We start from the raw sequence: 18,197 nt of genomic DNA, 5'->3' as shown, positions 1-18,197 counted from the left end.
TGTCAATTGGCTACATATCTAAGTTCCATCTTCTCAAGGTGGGCTTCGATCTTCTGCTAGCCTAATGGCTTTGTCAGTGGGTCTGCCTCATTATTTGTGGAGTCGACTCTCTTAACCTCGACATAACTTTTTTTGAGATAATTATGGATCAAATAAAATCGTCGCTCGATATGCTTGGACTTCTGGTGAGACCTTGGCTCCTTAGCTAGGGCTATAGCACCATTATTGTCGCAGTAAAGAGGGATGGCATCTGATGACATCACTTCAAGCTCTGCAGCAAACATCTTGTACTAAAATGCCTCCTCGTAGCTTTCGATGCAGCAATATACTCTGCCTCCATGGTGGAATCAGCAATCACCATCTGCTTGAAACTCTTCTAGCTAATTGCACCACCATTGCAAATGAACAGACTCTCAGATGTCGACTTTCGATCATCTATATCAGACATAAAGTCTGATTCTGTAAATCCCTGAACCTGAAGTTCTCCATTCTCAAAGACTAGAAATATATCCTTAGTCCTTCTCAAGTACTTAAAAATACATTTTACAGAAGTCCAATGCTCTTCGTCTGGATTCGACTAATATCTGCTTGTGACACTCACAGCATGGACTATATCAGGTCGTGTACATAGCATGGCATACATGAGGCTTCCTATTGCCGAAGCATAAGGGATCTTGCTCATGCGTTCAATCTCCTCAGGTGTGCTAGGGCACATCTTCTTGGAGAGATGAATGCCATATCTAAAAGGTACTAAACCTCTTTTGAAGTTTTTCATGCTAAACATTTTTAGCACCTCCTCTATGTACATCTTCTGTGAAAGTCCTAGCATCTTATTTGGTCTATCTCTATAGACCTTAATATCCTGCATAAAGGATGCCTCTCCTAGATCTTTCATTGAGAACTCCTTAGATAATCATATTTTGACTGAGGTCAACATGGAAATATTATTTTCAATTAGGAGAATGTCATCAACGTACAGTACGAGGAAGACAACTGCGCTCCCACTGACCTTCTTGAACACACATGGTTCCTCGTTCTTGATGAAATCAAATATATTTTGATCACATCATTGAAACGAGTATTCCAGCTCTGAGATGCTTGCTTAAGTCCATAAATGGATCTTTGCAGCTTGCAGATCTTATGATCATCATCACTGGATGTGAAACCAGGCGGCTGTTCCATATAGATATCTTCCTCAAGATATCCATTTAAGAACGTCGTTTTCACATCCATTTATCATATTTCATAATCAAAATAGGCTGCAATAGCAAGCAATGTGCGGATGGATTTTAGCATGGCTAGGGCGAAAAGTATCTTGATAGTCAATGCCTTCACGCTTACTATAACTTTTCACTACGAGCCTAGCCTTGAATGTCTCTAAATTTCCATCTGCAGCTATCTTTCTCTTGAAGATCCATTTACACCTAATAGGTACAATACCTTCAGGTGGATCTACCAAGGTCCAGACTTGGTTTGAGTACATCGAGTTAATTTTTGATCTCATTGCCTCTAACTATTTCTCGGAGTTGATATCTGATATTGCCTCATCATAGGTCTTGGGGTCATCACCATGAGCCCCATTTCCCGTGAGGAACATTTTTCCTACTTTCTCTTGTATAGTATCTAAGTACCTTTCAGGAGGATGGAAAACCCTAGTCGATCTACGAGGTAGAAGAGGTTGTGTTAGGACTGGTTCTAATTGATTGGGTTCCTCAATTTTTTTAGCTCGTTGCTTTTGGGAGATATTCTCCTTGAGCTTAATTATTCTTCCGATGCCACTATCTTGAATAAACTATTTTTTAAGAAAAATAGCATGTCGATTCACAATCACATTGTGATCTTTCGAAATATAGAAATAGTATCCTAATGACTCTTTAGAATATCCTATGAACCGAGCTCTAAAAGATCTGAACTCTAACTTGTCCGCCTACTGTCTCTTGACATCAGTCGGATAACCCCAAATTCTGAGATGACTCAAACTTGGTTTTTTACCATGCCATATCTCAAACAGTGTGGTAGAAATGGTTTTAAAGGGAACCTTATTCAATACATATATTGCTGTCATAAGATAATGTCCCCAAAGAAACTCAGAGAGGTCTGTGAAGCTCATTATGGAACGAACCATATCTAATAGGATCTGATTTCTTCATTCTAAAACCCCTTTGAGTTGTGGCATTTCAGGTAGAGTCTATTGAGAGACTATTGTAGGAACCAGATCTAGGATTTCAGGGTTAGATCTTGAAACTTTTTCAAGATCATACAGCGGAAGACTAAAATAAATAAAAATTTATTTTCTAAAATCAGAGAATCCCTAGATCTAAGATCCTATTACATGATTATTACATGGCATTAAATCAAAAATTAAAATATATAAATATAGCATGAACTACATGTTGATCATATCAACATGTTTTTATACCACATCTAATGTATGTATTAAACAATAGATCAGATCTATTACCTTGCAAGTTTGACGCTCTAACCTCGCTGATCCAGGCTTAAGGATGATGTTGCAAGCCGCACACGTGTCTGGCCTCTAGGAGTCGTCCACACGAGCCCACGAATCTCGATCAGAAGTCCTGCTTCAGGAAATCAGCACAGTATGCTAGTACTGCGCTGATCCTTCTTTGATGGTTGATCAGGTGCCTCCTTCTTCTTGATTTGGACTCTTTCAAAGATGAAAAGTAGAAGGAGGAGTTTCAGATCTGGGACACTCTCAGGAAACTCAAGATGGAGGGAGGAAAGATATGAAAACAAAAACCCTAGAAGAAGACCCTCTTCTTCTTCACGTTTTTCTCTCTAAACGCCCTAACTTGCATCTTTTATATCTCCACTACCCAAAGGTATTTCTCTCTAATTTTTGGATGGCACAAAGGACTCTCAAATATCTGACTCCTCTTAAAATTTCCTGAAGAAACTCGTCTTATATAGAGAGATATGATAGAGTCCTTGTCTAGGTCAAACACCTAGTCAAGGCTTATCCAAACATGGCAAGTTAAGGGACGCCCAACTCTTGAGCATCTCCTCCATATTTTCGTGAATAGATTATCAGAAAAAGGTTCACAATGTAAACCCTAAAGGCCACGAAAATTCCAAAAAAAATTTGGATAAATTCGGTGCAAAATTGAAAGAGTTTTGGATTTCTAAAACTCTATCTCATAGAATTCAAAATCCAAACTTATTCCTTTTAGATTTGATCCAAACCACCTTCCATGTAAGAAAGAAGAGAAGAGACCTTTTGTGAACGTGGGAGAAATCTGGGAGAGGACTTTTGTCACACAAAATAAGTGGAGATTGGCGTTGAATAAGAGAGAGGGCGTGGAGAAGGATTATGTGGCGCAAGGTGGAATCCTAGTCTTACTAGGATTCTGTCTTATGACTTGTTTTAATTTGGTTTCCCAAACCAAATCAAATTAAAATTAGATCAATCCAATTAAAATAGGTCTTAACCCAATTAAGAACCTAATTTAATCAGATTAAATTAGATTTAAATCTGATTTAATTTTCTAATCAAATTAGAAATTAGATTGATCCAAGTCCTAGTTGAACTAGGACTAGTCTTTCCTTGCACTTGGCTTATCCAATAAACTAATTGGACTTGATCCAATCAAGCCCAAACTAAATCTAATTAAATCATATTTAATTAGACTTAATCTCAGCCCATTGGCTTAATCAAATTAAGCCAATTAGCAATCAAATTGCTAATCGATCCTCCTGCAACACTTGCACTGGGTTAAATGTCAATCGTATTGATCATTTAACCCTAGAACGATTCTTAATCGTTGATCAACCATCTGATCGGATCATGAACTCTAATGTGTGTGACCTCATAGGTCCGAACCTAAGCCGGTAGCATAGGAATAAATTCCTATACCAATCGAAGTGACCATCTAGCAATGGTACCCGACGATCGGATAGGTCGAATGTGTAGAACAACATCCTTAGAACCCATGCGGATATAGTTTTCATATAATTCATCCCCTTGACCAAAATGATCATAGGACATCCCAGAGTTTAACTGTCAACTCTGATCAGGTTGTCCACATTGTATTTCAAAATATCAAATCCATCTAATGGATTACCCTGACCAAGGTTTTGCTAAATTGAAATACAGCGACTCATTCTTCTCCAACTCTTGGAGTGATCAATCCCATCTCGATCACACTCTGACTTCGCAAGTACTTGACTGTACCCAGAAGCCTTCCGTCCCTGAATTAAAAATTCAGTTAGTTCAGTACCAAAGCATAGTGAGTTGCTTGCAAGTCACTGAGGCGATCTCAAGTCTAAGGGACACTTATACCTATATCCCATCAGAGACATTCTCGACAGCAGAATGCTCTGGAGTTGGTCACGTTCTATGATGATGTACCCTTACATCTCATCTGTATGCCATACCAGTGTCTCCACACTCTTTGGTTAAGAGGACAACCAACCCATATGGCCTACAGCGACCTATGCTCGATAGAAGCTGTCGTCCTTATTAACAGCCTATCATTTGGTCGTGAACAGTTTTAAGGACTAATCGATAAATCCTCTCTTTATCGAATCTAAATAGTCCTAAGGACTTCATCATAACAATGGAGTTCATTAGAAGATGAAAGCTTATGATGAAGATGCCAAATATATATATATATATATATATTTTTATTAACAAATCAATTACAATACTTGGTTGCTCAACCATCAACAGCTTGACGATTGATATTTTGGGACACATTTCCCAACAACTCTCACTTGTCCTAAAGCCACTCGGCACGGTATCTAATACCCATCTTCGACTTGTGGTTGTCGAACTCCTTTATTGCCAGAGCTTTAGTGAAGGGGTCGGCTAGGTTCTCCTTTCTGTCGATCTTCTGAAGGTCGACGTCACCTCGATCCACTATCTCCCGGACCAGGTGAAAGCGGCGTAAGATGTGCTTCATCCGCTGATGTGCTTTGGATTCCTTCGCCTGAGCTATGGCACCAGTGCTGTCGCAGTAGAGCAGGACCAGACCATCGAGGGAGGGTGCTACTCCGAGCTCGTTGATGAATTTCCTCAGCCACACAGCTTCCTTCGCGGCATCTGATGCTGCGATATACTCCGCTTCACAAACAGAGTCTGCCACAGTATGCTGCTTGGAACTCTTCCAGCAGATGGCTCCACCATTCAGAGTAAAGATATAACCTGACACACTCCTGCTGTCATCATGGTCAGATTGGAAGCTGGAGTCTGTGAACCCCACAAGTTTCAGATCTGACTCACCATAAATCAACCATTGGTCCTTAGTATTTCTCAAATACTTAAGGATGGCTTTAACCACTTTCCAGTGATTTTCTCCAGGATCAGATTGGTATCTACTCACTACTCCTAGTGAGTATGCCACATCTGGTCTTGTACATGTCATGGCATACATGATAGATCCCACGGCTGAAGTATATGGGACTCTACTCATACGCTCTCTCTCTTCAGGAGTTGTCGGACAATCCTTCTTAGAAAGAGAAATTCCTTGGCCTATCGGTAGATAGCCCTTCTTGAAATTCTCCATGCTGAACCTCTTCAGCACAGTATCTATGTACATGGACTGGGATAACCTAAGCATCCTTTTAGATCTATCCCTATAGATCTTCATCCCTAGGATGTAGGATGCTTCACCCAAGTCCTTCATGGAGAACTATGATGACAACCAAACTTTTATTCCCTGTAGTGCGGGGATGTCATTCCCGATTAAGAGAATGTCATCCACGTACAAGATAAGGAATACCACAACTGGACCATTTGCCCATTTATAGATGCAGGGCTCTTCTCCATTCTTAATGAAGCCATACATTTTGATCACCTTATCAAAACGCATGTTCCAACTCCGAGAAGCTTGCTTCAATCCATAAATGGATCTCTGAAGCTTGCACACCTTGGACTCATCTGTGGATGTAAACCCCTCAGGTTGTATCATATACACCTCTTCGGTCAGCTCTCCATTTAGAAAAGCTGTCTTTACATCCATCTGCCAGATCTCATAATCTAGATGGGCAGCTATTGCAAGCATTATCCGAATAGATTTGAGCATTGCCACAGGGGAAAATATCTCGTCATAGTCAATACCATAACGTTGACGATACCCCTTGGCAACCAGACGGGCTTTATAGGTCTCCACCTTTCCGTCTGCGCCCCTCTTCCTTTTGAAGACCCATTTACACCCAATGGGTTTAACCCCTTCAGGTGGGTCAACCAATGTCCATACATCGTTGACCTTCATAGACTCCATTTTGGATTTCATGGCTTCAAGCCATTTCTCGGAATCAGGTCTCTGCATTGCATCCATATAGGTGATCGGATCCTCATTATTCTCATCAAGTTTGATGGAATCACCGTCCCGGACCAAGAAACCGTAGTATCTGTCCGGTTGATGCGGTACTCTACCAGATTGCCTTAATGATGCAGGTACATTGGGCTCCGAATATGATCTAATCATATCAGACTCAGGTTCAGCTATTGGTGTCGGTCCTTCTACCTGTTGAACTTCATCAAGTTCAATCTTAGAGGCAACGGTTCCTTCACCAAGAAACTCCTTTTCTAAAAAGATTGCCTTAAGGCTGACGAACACCTTTTGTTCATCAGCATGGTAGAAAAAATATCCTTTTGTCTCTTTGGGGTACCCTATGAATGAGCATTTGTCAGACCTAGGTCCAAGTTTGTCTGTGACTAATCGTTTGACATAGGCCGGGCACCCCCAGACCCTAAGGTGTGAAAGTGCTGGCTTACGTCCCGTCCATATCTCATATGGAGTCTTAATTACAGACTTACTTGGAACCCTATTTAATAGATAACAGGCCAATTCGAGTGCATATCCCCAGAAGGATATCAGTAAGCTAGCAAAACCCATCATGGATCGGACCATATCTAATAGAGTCCGATTCCTCCTTTCAGACACACCATTATGCTGTGGTGTTCCTGGAGGAGTCCATTGGGAGAGAATCCCATTCTCTCCTAGATATGTGAGAAATTTACTAGAAAGGTGTTGGTGCAAAAATCTGCTTGCACCGGAGAAGCTGGAGTTGGGGAAGCCGCGGTCGCCGCCGGGACCTGCAAAGGAAGTCTAAATCGGAGGTGGGGTTGCTCCGGCAAGACCCTCCGATGCTCAAGTCAGTTCTCTGTCTCAACAAGAATGGAGTGCTCGAACGGAGAATTTAGCAGAGTTTTGAGATAAGAAATGAGCTTATAGAATAACATATCTGGGTCCCCCTTTTATAGGCGGAGGAGGCAACGGATTGATGGCGACATTTGTAACCGTCTGGTAGTGGGCCGCCCATGGTCAGGGGAATTTATTGCGAAGGGTAGTGGAGTAGACCCGTGGCCATTGCTATGGCCTGCCACGTAGAGCCTGTCGGAGGTAGTGGAGCGGCGTCCATTGCCGCTAGTTGTCAGAGAGTAGTGGAGTCGCGCAGCACCGGCCGCAGGGAGCGGAGCAGAATCATGGCCGTTGACACAGCCTGTCAGAGAGTAGTGGGTCCGCCGCAGGGCGTGATGGAGCCGCGCGGAATCCGCTGCAGGAAGTGGAACAGGATTATGGTTGTTATTGTGACCTGCCAGGGGGCGCGAATCTGTCAGTTGAAGCTCGGCAGTGGTCGGAGTCCGACCTCTGTAGAGGTCTGGGCGGAGTCCCCCTTGCAGTTGGGGTCGTGGGTGGAGTCCGGCTCCCGTAGGAGTCTGGACGAAGTCTGCTTGTAGCTGTTGGAGTTGAGGGCAAAGCCCGACTCCCGTAGGAGTCCGGGTGGAGTCTCCCTGCAATTAAAGTTAGAGGGGAGGTTCGGCTCCCGTAGGAGTCCGGACAAGGCTTACCAGCGGTCGAGGTTGAGGAAGGAGCCTGACTCCCGTAGGAGTCCAGGCGGAGTCCACTTGAAGGGGAGGTTCGGCTCCCGTAGGAGTCCGGACAAGGCTTACCAGTGGTTGAGGTTGAGGAAGGAGCCCGGCTCCTGTAGGAGTCCGGGCGGAGTCCACTTGCTGCTGAAGTTATCGGCGGAGTCCGACTCCCGTAAGAGTTCGGACGCGGTCTGTCTTGTAGTCGTTGGAGTCGAGGATGAAGTTCGACTCCCGTAGGAGTCCGGATGAAGTCTTCCTGCAATCAAGGTTAAAGGCGAAGTCTGGCTCCCGGAGGAGTCCGGACGAGGCTTACCAGTAGTTGACATTGAGGACGGAGCCCGACTCCCGTAGGAGTCCGGGCGGAGTCCACTTGCTGCTGAAGTTATCGGCGGAGTCTGGCTCCCGTAGGAGTCCGGACGCAGTCTGTCCTGCAGTTGTTGGAGTCGAGGATGAAGTTTGGCTCCCGTAGGAGTCCGGGCGAAGTCTTCCTGCAATCAAGGTTAAAGGCGAAGTCTGGCTCCCGTAGGAGTTCGGACGAGGCTTACCAGTAGTTGACGTTGAGGATGGAGCCCGGCTCCCGTAGGAGTCCGGGCGGAGTCCACTTGCTGCTGAAGTTATCGACAGAGTCCGGCTCCCGTAGGAGTCTGGACGCAGTCGTTGGAGTCGTCGGCGGGGCCCGGCTCCCGTAGGAGTCCGGGCGAAGCTGTCTTGTAGCTGAAGTCGTTGGTCGTCGAGGATGAAGCCCGGCTCCCGTGGGAGTCCGGGCGGAGACCTCTTTTGAGGTTGGCCTTGTTGGCAGAGCCGTTGATTCTGTGGAGGACTTCGGCTGGGGATATTTTATACCCCACACCAGTCCCCCCACTTTCGAGTTTGAATTTCGAACGAAGGAAGTTCAGAGAGATGGACACAGCCGAAGCTGTCCCTTCGAATCCTGCGCACCGTCGCCCCCAGATATTTTGGCATTTAATGTGTGCACGTCAGAGCCCACTTTTCGATGAAGGTGACCTGAAGAGTCTTTTCGGAACCCCCATCGGAATGCGATCCCAAGCATCGTGCCACGAGAATTTGTAAACGTTCAACCCTCGATAACGATGGGGGGGACATGCGCGACACGTGGCATGCACCAGTTGGCCCAGGAACACCCGTCGTCATAACTGCGCTAGGACTCGTTGGCTATTTAAACCCCTTAATCCCTTCATGGCTTCATCCTGGTGCCTTTCTTTCGCCTGAGAGCCTTGCTCCTCAGCAGCTTCCCTTGCACCAGTCCTTCCCTTCTTCAGTCCCCCAATTCTTCTCTGAGGGTTCTTACGCCACGTCCTCTACTCTGGAGGCCATTCTTGAAGGGATGTCTAGGGCTTGGAGGAAGGTGAGGAGGAGAACGACGGCCGGTGAGAATCTCCGTCGTTTTAAAGGGGGCTCAAGGAAGAATTCCCTCAACAACAGGGGGTTAATAACGGGGGCTGTCGGTGAAGTTATTCTGCCCACGAATTTTGGAGTAGCAAGGCGGGGTGATACCGGTCAAGAGGGCAGAGCTGTCGTCATAAGCTATGGCGGGATCCTTGATGCCGTCAGGGCCGAGGGACCAGAGGCGGTCAGCGTCGACGGTGGGGCAGTGGAACTTGTTGCGGGGACGGTGGAAGTAGCGCATGCCGACCTTGCCGAAGCATTTTTGGTGGCGGCTGTCGCGGAGCATTCGGAGATGAAGCATATCTCTGACATCACCACTGCTTCCAAGGTGACTTCGGCTCTTCTTGAAACAGGTCTTCGCCACTGCCGCCGTTGCCCTTACCGCCCCCAGGGATCTATCCCACCCTTTTCTCCCTAGGGTTGGGACTTCGGAGATAGAGCGAAGCGAGGTGGGGCGAGAGCTGTTACACGCACTGGAGAACGCAGTTGAGAAGGACAGAGATGGGAAAAGGAGTTTCCAGCTCGGAGCGGCCCTCGGTTCATCCTTCCCGAACCGTGTTCGCGAGGCTTGCGACGATGTGTATCTTCTCTTTTTTTTTTTTCTTGACCCACTGGGTCTTGTAACGTATATTCTTGTTAAATGAAAAGAAGATTTTGTTACCTCATCCGCGTCTCGCATTAAATAGTTGTCTGTCGAACTTCTTCACTTTTCTTTCCTCTTTCTTCCTTCTCTTCTTCTTTTTTTTTTACGTTGTCCCGAGGTCATCGGAGACCTCTTCTATCCATGTAGGGTTGTCATTTGCCGAGCTCCTTTTTGGCTTTTACGCCATTCGAAGATACCCAATTGTCATTCCGTTGATGGCTGCAGGTTCGCTTGGGGCCATTCGGGCCTGAGGTCCCTCCTAGGGCTTGAATTCGGGGATCCGAGCTTCCGTTGCCCTCAGGCATTGTTTGCTTTCCTTTTTTGCTTGGAGTTTTTTTTTTTTTCGCTGAAGTCGAAGCTGAGTTCGGCTCCCTTGGGAGTCCGAACGGAGAATCCCCCTTGAAATTGGAGTTGTGGGTGGAGCCCGGCTCTTGTAGGAGTCAGGGCGAAGTCTTCCTGCAATCAAAGTCATAGGCAGAGTCCAGCTCCCGTAGAAGTCCGGACAAGGCTTATCGGCAGTTGCTGTTGTCAGCAGAGCCCGGCTCCCGTAGGAGTCCGGGCGGGGTTGTCCTGTAGTTGATGTCGGCGATTGGAGCTCGGCTCCCGTAGGAGTCCGGATTGGGCTTACCATCGGTCGGAGTAGCTTAAGTTAGGGCAAGGTTTTCCTCTTGGGGGGCGCATATGGGCATTGCAGGGCCTTCCCCCACCCGATCTAAAAGGATCGGGCCTTCGACTTTGCTCAAGTTAGGGCGAGTATTCTCCTCCTACCCCTAACAGGGCTGTGGGGGCACATACGGGCGTTGTAAGGCCTCTCCCTCCATCCAGTCTAAAAGGAATCGGGCCTTCAACTTTGCTCAAGTTAGGGCGAGGTTCTCCTCCTGTCCTTAACAGGGCTGTGGGGGCACATATGGGCGTTGTAAGGCCTCTCCCTCTATCTGGTCTAAAAGGAACCGGGCCTTCGACTTTGCTCAAGTTAGGGCGAGGTTCTCCTCCTGTCCCTAACAGGGCTGTGGGGGCACATATGGGCGTTGTAAGACCTCTCCCCCCATCCGGTCTAAAAGGAACCGGGCCTTCGACATTGCTCAAGTTAGGGCGAGGTTCTCCTCCTGTCCCTAACAGGGCTGTGGGGGCACATATGGGCGTTGTAAGGCCTCTCCCCCCATCCGGTCTAAAAGGAACCGGGCCTTCGACATTGCTCAAGTTAGGACGAGGTTCTCCTCCTGTCCCTAACAGGGCTGTGGGGGCACATATGGGCGTTGTAAGGCCTCTCCCTCCATCCGATCTAAAAGGAACCGGGCCTTCGACATTGCTCAAGTTAGGGCAAGGTTCTCCTCCTGTCCCTAACAGGGCTGTGGGGGCACATATGGGCGTTGTAAGGCCTCTCCCCCCATCCGGTCTGAAAGGAACCGGGCCTTCGACTTTATGAGGTTGCCTTTTTGTTTTTGATACAGTTTGCTTGAATTGTCCAAAGACACATGGGTATGTGATTTTCGATTAAAACGAAGTCACTGGTAGTACATCCGTAAGTTTTCTGAGCTCCACGGTCGTGGGAGGTCGGCTCCTCCGAGCTCCTTAAGGTAATAAGTTCCGGGCCGAACTACTTCTTTGACCTCATAAGGTCCCTCCCAGTTCGGGGCGAGCTTCCCCCGGTCCTGAGGTTGCGAGACAGCAGCTCGTCGAAGCACTAAATCTCCTGCTTTAAAGGCTTTGTTCTTGACCCGGGCATTGTAATATCGAGCAACTTTCTGTCTGTAAGCTGCCATTCGAACCTGAGCAATCTCTCGTCTTTCTTCCCGCAGGTCGAGGTTGGCTCTGAGACTTTGTGCATTTTGGGGTTCGTCGAATGCCACGACTCGTGCTGATGGGAGTTTAAGCTCGATCGGGATGACGGCTTCCATACCAAAGGCTAAAGCAAAGGGAGTCTCCCCTGTAGGTAACCTCTGGGTAGTTCGATACGCCCATAGCACGTGATAAAGCTCGTCCGCCCAAGTTCCTTTTGCTTTTTCAAGCCTTCTCTTAATTCCCTGCAAAAGGGTTCTGTTAGTTACCTCAGCTTCACCGTTTGCCTGAAGATGGGCTACAGATGTGAAGTTGTGGGAGATGTTTAGATCTTCACAGAATTCGGTGAATCTTGCTCCCACGAATTGTCGTCCGTTATCAGTGATTAGGGTTCTAGGTAGACCAAACCTGCACACAATTGACTTTCAGACGAAATTTTGTACTTTTGCTTCTGTGATTTTTGCTAGTGGTTCGGCTTCAACCCATTTGGTGAAGTAGTCAATCGCCACAAGGAGGAACTTCCTTTGCCCAGACACCATGGGAAAGGGGCCAAGGATGTCCATCCCCCATTGCGCAAAAGGCCATGGGGCACTTAGGGGTGTGAGCTCAGTGGCGGGTTGTCTCTGGACGTTGGCGTATCTCTGGCATCGATCGCACTTTTTGACATATTCAATCGAATCATGATGCATCGTTGGCCAGTAATACCCTTGACAGAGTAGCTTGTGGGATAAAGATCTGGCACCCAAATGGTTTCCTCAAGCTCCCTCGTGTACTTCCCATAGAGCGTAGTCAGCTTCTAAGGGCCGGAGGCACCTTAAGAGGGGCAAGGAGTACGATCTTTTGTATAATTTGCCCTCATAAAGGATGTACCGGGAGGCTTGATTTCGGAGCTTCCGAGCCTCCTTCGCATCCCGGGGAAGAACTCCATCTCTAAGATAGGTTATCAGCGGGTCGACCCAGCTGGACTCGTGGTCGATCTCCATTACAGGCCGTGATTCTTCTGTACTCGGATGTTTTAGAACTTCAAAGAGGACGCCTTTGGGCAATTCGGCCGGAGCCGACGTGGCCAGCTTGGAGAGAAGGTTGGCTCTAGCATTCTCCGACCTTGGAATTTGCCTAATGTCAAAGTTGCTAAAGGCGGGGGTAAGCTCCTTCACTTTCTCAAGGTACCTGGCCATACTGTCCTCCCGCGCTTCATAACTTCCGCTGACTTGTCCCACCACAAGTTGGGAATCGCTGTGCACCTAGAGTTGACCTATTCCCAGTTCTTTGGTGATCTTTAATCCTACAATCAGAGCCTCATATTTTGCTCCATTGTTTGTTGCAGGAAACTCGAAACGCAAAGCGTATTCCGCGATGACTCCCTTCGGGCTGACCAAGATCAGGCCTGCGCCCGCGCCTGCCATGTTGGAAGATCCATCCACATAGAGGGTCCAAAAGCAATCGGAGGGACTGGCCTCTTCGTTGGGGGAGTTCGGTTGAGACTTCAGGTCGTCAACTCTGCTTTGCTCAGGTTCGGCCTCCTCTGGGATGGTGCACTCTACAATGAAATCTACCAATATTTGGGCCTTTACTGCTGGTCTAGGTCTGTAGTTGATGTCGAATTTCGTGAGCTCGATCGCCCATTTTGCCATCCTTCCGGAGGTATCAGCTCGGTGCAAGACCGCCTTGATCGGTTGATCGGTGAGTAGTGTCACAGTGTGCCCTTGAAAGTAAGGTCGGAGTCTCCGAGCTGCAACCAACAAGGCGTAGGTTAGTTTTTCTAATTTAGTGTACCTGGTCTCGGCGTCCCTCAACGTGCGGCTAATGTAGTAGACTGGTCGCTGGACTTTCGTTTCTTCTTTGACAAGGACAGCTGTGAGGGCCGTGGGGGAGACCGCCAGGTACAAAAATAGTTCCTCCCTAGGTTCAGGCTTCGCCAGTAGCGGGGGTGAGCTAAGGTAGCTTTTCAATTCTTCGAACGCCTGTTGGCATTCAGAGGTCCAACAGAAGTTCTTCGACTGCTTGAGGGTTTGAAAGAAGGGCAAACATCGTTCGGCCGACCTCGCGACAAAGCGGTTAAGAGCCGCTATTCTTCCTGTGAGGCACTGAACCTCCTTGATCGACCTTGGGGCGGTCATCTCTTGGATGGCACGAATTTTCTCTGGATTGGCCTCAATCCCGCGCCCCGATACCATGAAGCCTAGGAACTTTCCTGAGGTCACCCCAAAAGCGCATTTGGTTGGGTTCAGCTTCATTCTATACTTTCAAAGAGCATCAAAGATTTCCTCGAGGTCGGCGACATGATTTCTGGAAGATCTGCTTTTTACAAGCATATCGTCCACGTAAACCTCCATGTTTCGGCCGATCTGCTCTTTGAAGATTTTGTTCACCAGTCGTTGGTAGGTTGCGCCCGCGTTCTTGAGGCTGAATGGTATGACCCTGTAGCAGTAAAGGCCGCGGTTAGTGATGAAAGCTGTCTTTTCTTCATCTTCTGATGCCATTCTAATCTGATTATAGCCAGAGAACGCGTCCATAAAAGTGAGGAGCTCATGGCCGGAGGTAGCGTCCACCAGTTGGTCGATCTTGGGAAGGGGGTAGCTGTCCTTTGGACAAGCCTTATTCAGCTTTTTGAAGTCTATACACATCCTCCACTTGCCGTTTGCTTTCTTGACCAAAACAACATTGGAGATCCACTCAGGATAATTGACTTCCTTAATAAATCCGATCTTGAGAAGCTTATCCACTTCCTCGGCTATCGCCTTCTGCCTCTCCGGGGCATGACTCTGGATTTTTTCTTTTGTCGGCCGATGTTTCGGGTCGACTGTCAGATGATGTTCCATGACTTCTGTGTCGATCCCCGGCATATCCATCGGGACCCACGCGAAAACGTTCGCATTCCTTCGGAGGAAATCAACAAGACGCGTCTGCACCTCCTCCCCCAGGTTGGAGCCAATTAACACCACATGCTCCATGTTCCCATCATTCAAAGGGATTGGTATTAGATCTTTGATTGGACCGCCCCTCTCTTCAGCGAGGTCATCGCGAGTGTCCAATCCATCGACCGGACAGAGGTCCGTTTGATCACTTCTTTGCAAGGCGATGTTGTAGCAGTGTCTGGCCAGGGCTTGGTCTCCCCGAACCTCTCCGATCCCCTGGATGGTGGGGAACTTCAATTTCAGATGGTAGGTTGAAACGACAGCTCTGAGGGCATTGAGACCGGGTCGGCCAAGGATTGCATTGTAGGTAGATGGCGCCTTCACCACCAGGAAATTCACCAGAGCTCTGGACTGCTTTGGATACTGACCCGCGGTCACAGTTAGAGCTATCATTCCTTCCGTCGGAACGGTGTCACCGGTAAACCCTATCAAGGGGGAGCAAATCGGTCTCAGATGACCGCCAAGAGTGGTCATTCTTGAAAAGGCGTTGTAGAACAAGATGTCGGTCGAACTCCCGTTGTCGACGAGAACGCGACGGACGTCGTAATTTGCTATGTTCAAGGAAATCACGACCGCGTCGTTATGAGGGAATTGGCCTCCCTGGGTGTCTTCTTCGGTGAAGGTTATGGGTTCTTCAACTTTTTGCCGCTTGAGGGATGCAGCTGGTACGTTGGTTGCCTCCCGTCGGGATTCCCCCAAGACGGTATTGACGGAACCCGACAGAGGCCGATCACCCGGCCACTCCTCATCGGTGACCATAGCCGGAGGCAGTTGTGCAAAGACCTCGTGAGAAGGCATCAGATGAGGGAAGGAGGAGTGGGTGCCAGAAAAGATGGCCGGAAGCGGATCCGTTGAGCACTCCTTTAAGAACAAGAGTACTGCGGAGGTTCAGCCCCTCCTTCTAGCGTCAATCCTGTTGGTGCAAAAATCTGCTTGCGTCAGAGAAGCTGGAGTTGGGGAAGCCGCGGTCGCCGCCGGGACCTGCAAAGGAAGTCTAAACCGGAGGTGGGGTTGCTCCAGCAAGACCCTCCGACGCTCAAGTCAGTTCTCTGCCTCAACAAGAATGGAGTGCTCGAACGGAGAATTTAGCAGAGTTTTGAGATAAGAAATGAGCTTATAGAATAACGTATCTGGGTCCCCCTTTTATAGGCGGAGGAGGCAACGGATTGATGGCGACATTTGTAACCGTCTGGTAGTGGGCCGCCCATGGTCAGGGGAATTTATTGCGAAGGGTAGTGGAGTAGACCCGTGGCCATTGCTATGGCCTGCCACGTAGAGCCTGTCGCAGGTAGTGGAGCGGCGTCCGTTGCCGCTAGTTGTCAGGGAGTAGTGGAGTCGCGCAGCACCGGCCGCAGGGAGCGGAGCAGAATCGTGGCCGTTGACACAGCCTATCAGAGAGTAGTGGGTCCGCCGCAGGGCGTGATGGAGCCGCGCGGAATCCGCTGCAGGAAGTGGAACAGGATTATGGTTGTTATTGTGACCTGCCAGGGGGCGCGGATCTGTCGGTTGAAGCTCGACAGCGATCGGAGTCCGACCTCTGTAGAGGTCTAGGCGGAGTCCCCCTTGCGGTTGGGGTCGTGGGTGGAGTCCGGCTCCCATAGGAGTCTGGACGAAGTCTGCTTGTAGCTGTTGGAGTTGAGGACGAAGCCCGGCTCCCGTAGGAGTCCGGGTGGAGTCTCCCTGCAATTAAAGTCAGAGGGGAGGTTCGGCTCCCGTAGGAGTTCGGACAAGGCTTACCAGCGGTCGAGGTTGAGGAAGGAGCCCGGCTCCCGTAGGAGTTCGGGCGGAGTCCACTTGAAGGGGAGGTTCGGCTCCCGTAGGAGTCTGGACAAGGCTTACCAGCGGTCGAGGTTGAGGAAGGAGCCCGGCTCCCGTAGGAGTCCGGACGGAGTCCACTTGCTGCTGAAGTTATCGACGGAGTTCGGCTCCCGTAGGAGTCCGGACGCGGTCTGTCTTACAGTCGTTGGAGTCGAGGATGAAGTTCGGCTCCCGTAGGAGTCCGGGCGAAGTCTTCCTGCAATCAAGGTTAAAGGCGAAGTCTGGCTCCCGTAGGAGTCCGGACGAGGCTTACCAGTAGTTGACGTTGAGGACGGAGTCCGGCTCCCGTAGGAGTCCGGGCGGAGTCCACTTGCTGCTGAAGTTATCGGCGGAGTCCGGCTCCCGTAGGAGTCCGGACGCAGTCTGTCCTGCAGTCGTTGGAGTCGAGGATGAAGTTCGGCTCCCGTAGGAGTCCGGGCGAAGTCTTCCTGCAATCAAGGTTAAAGGCGAAGTTTGGCTCCCGTAGGAGTCCGGACGAGGCTTACCAATAGTTGACGTTGAGGACGGAGCCCGGATCCCGTAGGAGTCCGGGCGGAGTCCACTTGCTGCTGAAGTTATCGACGGAGTCTGGCTCCCGTAGGAGTCCGGACGCAATCTGTTCTGCAGTCGTTGGAGTCGTCGGCGGGGCCCAGCTCCCGTAGGAGTCCGGGCGAAGCTGTCTTGTAGCTGAAGTCATTGGTCGTCGAGGATGAAGCCCGGCTCCCATGGGAGTTCGGGCGGAGACCTCTTTTGAGGTTGGCCTTGTTGGCGGAGCCATTGATTCTGTGGAGGACTTCGGCTGGGGATATTTTATACCCAACAAAAGATATTCTCCTCCTCGATCAGATCGAAGAGTTTTAATACTCTTCTCGGTTTGTTTTTCTACTTCACTTCGGAATCGTTTGAACATTTCAAATGAATCCAACTTATGTTTCATCAGATAGACATATCCATATTGGGATAGATCATCCGTGAAAGTTATGAAGTAGAAATATCCACCTCTAGTACTGGTGCTCATGGGTCTGCATACGTCAGTATGTACTAGGCCCAAGAGCTCAGTAGCTCTCTCATCTTTTCCAGTAAAAGGTGACTTGGTCATTTTATCAAGAAGACAGGACTCACAGGTTGGAAGTGACTCACAATCACTAACTTCGAGGATTCCCTCTTGAGTCAACCTGTTTATTCTGTTCTTGTTTATATGACCTAGCCTACAGTGCCATAAGTAGATATCTGACACACTATCTAATCTAGGGTGCTTGCCAGTTGAATAGACTACATTAACAGGTTGTGATAACATATACACACCATTGTTCAAATATCCACAAAAAATAGTAACACCATTCTCAATGATATTACAAATTTGTTTCTTTATTGAAATTTCATAATCATTTTTGGCCAGAAGGCCTACAGAAATGACATTTAAAAAGAAACTGGGACAGAAATGACAATCATTAAGAACAACGATATGGGATTCAAATACAAGTTTCAAGATTCCTAATGCTAGAACTGGAACTGGTCTTCCATCTCCAACGTTCAGGAACCTCTCGCCTTGCTCAAATCTCCTACTGACCTGCAACCCCTGCAACGAATTGCAAATATGGTAAGGGCTACCGGTATCCAATACCCAGTCAGTTATATCACAAATAGAGAAATTGCAAGGAGTTATCATATAAATACCTTGCCCAGCAACAACTTGCTGCTTTCTCTGCCTGTTCGGGTCTAGGGAGGCAATGTACTGGGGACAGTTCCTCTTTCAGTGCCCCCGCTTCTTGCAAAAGAAGCATTCAGCTTGACTCTTATCGGATTTGATCTTTTT

Source organism: Elaeis guineensis, chromosome 3 (genome assembly GCF_000442705.2).
Source record: "Elaeis guineensis isolate ETL-2024a chromosome 3, EG11, whole genome shotgun sequence".
Classification (NCBI taxonomy): Eukaryota; Viridiplantae; Streptophyta; class Magnoliopsida; order Arecales; family Arecaceae; genus Elaeis; species Elaeis guineensis.
This window is presented reverse-complemented; position numbering follows the sequence as displayed.